The sequence below is a fragment of the Acinonyx jubatus genome, chromosome A3, assembly GCF_027475565.1.
Source record: "Acinonyx jubatus isolate Ajub_Pintada_27869175 chromosome A3, VMU_Ajub_asm_v1.0, whole genome shotgun sequence".
Taxonomy (NCBI): Eukaryota; Metazoa; Chordata; class Mammalia; order Carnivora; family Felidae; genus Acinonyx; species Acinonyx jubatus.
In genome coordinates, this window is record NC_069388.1 from 126225801 (window position 1) to 126228172 (window position 2372).

The 2372-nt window shown below is 51.6% G+C and overlaps 1 pseudogene; it reads left to right on the plus strand.

Annotated features, from left to right (window-relative positions):
• The first annotated feature begins 436 nt into the window (after positions 1-436).
• On the plus strand, positions 437-887 carry LOC106980363 (60S ribosomal protein L32-like; annotated as a pseudogene).
• The last annotated feature ends 1485 nt before the right edge of the window (positions 888-2372 follow it).

Genomic DNA, 2372 nt, shown 5'->3' on the forward strand with positions numbered 1-2372 from the left:
TTCAGAGCCAGAGTCTCCAGCCAGGCCAAGGAGGAAGGATGGGGACCTCAGGGGACTCAGGGAACCGGAGCCCACACTTAGGTTAAACCTTCCGTTCCAGTGGGGCCTGGAAATCCCCGTTTCCTTCTTCATCCCCAGCAAGCTCCTGTGCAGGCCTCCCAGCTGCACCTGGATGTGCTCCCAGCCTTAGCTCCCTCTGTGCCCCTAAGCTAGTCCCCGGCTCAACCCAGGAGGCCCTTTCTTCAGGGAGCACTGGATGGAAGCATGGGCGACAGTCAGACCAATGGGTTCAAGTCTCAACCCTGCCACTTACCAGCTACAGCTTAGTCACATGAACCTCTCTGAGCTTCGGTTTTGTCCTACTTAAAAATAGTGGGCTTCCCCTCTCTCCCTCGGCACTGCCTATGCCGGTGGCAGCCATCTTTTACTCGGCATCATGGCCACCCTCAGACTTCCGGTGAAGCCCAGGATTGTTAAAAAGAGGACTAACAAGTTCATCCCGCACCACTCAGACCCACGTGTCAAAATTAAATGCAACTGGAGGAAACCCAGAGGCATTGGTGAAACGGGGGAAGACAATCTAAGGGCCAGATCTCGATGCCCAACATTGGTTACGAGAGCAGCAAGAAAACAAAGCATATGCTGCCCATTGGCTTCCGGAAGTTCCTAGTCCACCACATCAAGGAGCTTGAAGTGCTGCTGATTTACAACAAATCTTACTGCACAGAGATTGCTCACAATGTCCCCTCCCAGACCCTGCAGGCCACTGCAGAAAGAGCAGCCCAGTTGGCCACCAGGGTCACGAATCCTGATGTCAGGCTACAGGGCAAAGAAAATGAATAGACAGTTTATGCGCACATCGTATTTGTGCTAATAAAACCATAAAACTAAAATAATGATAATAATAATAATAAATAGTGGACCATTTAGGGGTAAATTACCCCGCCATTTGCAGTGGTGGCCTCGACGCATGGGGAGGGGTCTGATATCTTGCCCCACCTCCTCCCTTCAGCAAGAATTGCCTGGGTTGGTTTAAAGGTTCGAAGCAACGAGTCATCAGGGCCTGCTCATTGTAAGCACACATTATTCTCCACACTAGCACAGTGCTGTCCTTCTTCCGCCTTCCATATCCACCTGTCTTTCAGGGCCTGAGGCATCACTTCCAGTTTCTAGAACACCAGCTGACTCAGCACCCTCAGTGCCCTGGAGCTTTTCTTAGGTGGGGACGCACTGTAAGTCAGTCACCTAGGTCGCCCCAAACACACATGCTGTGTTTCTTCCTGTATATGTATTCACAGCCACTGGTGCCTTAACAGACTTTGCAGACTTCAGAGTTAGCATTTGGCAAAGAGGTTTTGTGTCCCTTGATTCTCCTTCATAGGTTGAGGACGTCAAATATTTATTGAGTGAATTTACAAGAGAGCGTAGACACCTTCAGAACTTTTAGAAGAGCATCATCAGTGCTGGCCTGGGGCTGGCAGCGGGAGCAGAGCAGAAGCCCGGGCCTGTTGGTGGTCTCCAGTGTTGATGGAGGAGAGTCAGCAGACCCTCACCCCTGCCCTCCCTCAGCTGCCCCCTCCCACCGCCTACACCCCCCTCCCCATTCCCTCTCGCTGTCTCCCCACTCCATATCACACGTGATTTCCCAGCTGTTTCCTATGGGGCCCCGGATCAGTTGACCCCAAGAAGAACACAGCCGACAGCCTACTCCCCATTTCCTCAGGCACGCCTGCCACCCAGTCACCCCGCCATACTCCGGAGATGGTTACAGTTGCCTTTAGACTTTTAAATGATGCCCCGTTCCCACACACTACTTCTAAAATGCTGCTTTGACTGGGTGAAGAATTCTTCTCTTTTTTTTCCTAGAATGGAATTTGCAATGTGTTTTCTCAACCCACCCCCATCGGACTTGAGCGAAATGAACTCTGGGCATGCCTGTTTCTTCCAGCAAGGCTCGCCTGATCTGAGGACAGTCACTAACTTGTTATTCTAAGTAATCCTCTGCTGAAAGCTATGAGCTGCCTGTGGTGGACGAGAGTGGGCTTTTCAAGCACAAAAACATCAGACTTGCTGGCTCACAGGACAGACAGCTTCCCGGGAGGAGGGCAGTAGCACAGAGATGCGACCTTCCTCCCAGACGGCACAGAAAGGGCCATGGCGAATCAAGACCATTTGGGGCTGACCATGCTATACATTCTTGTCATTGCCTGGGGAATGTTTCATCAGTCCCCCACTCACTGACATTTAGGTCACCGTCATCAACAGAGGCTCCCCCACCTATCACATCAGATTAACGGATCACATCCCCTGCCTAACATCCTGAAAACTGGCCCAACACCGAGTTATTGTACCTTCTTTGAGGCCTTCCTCAC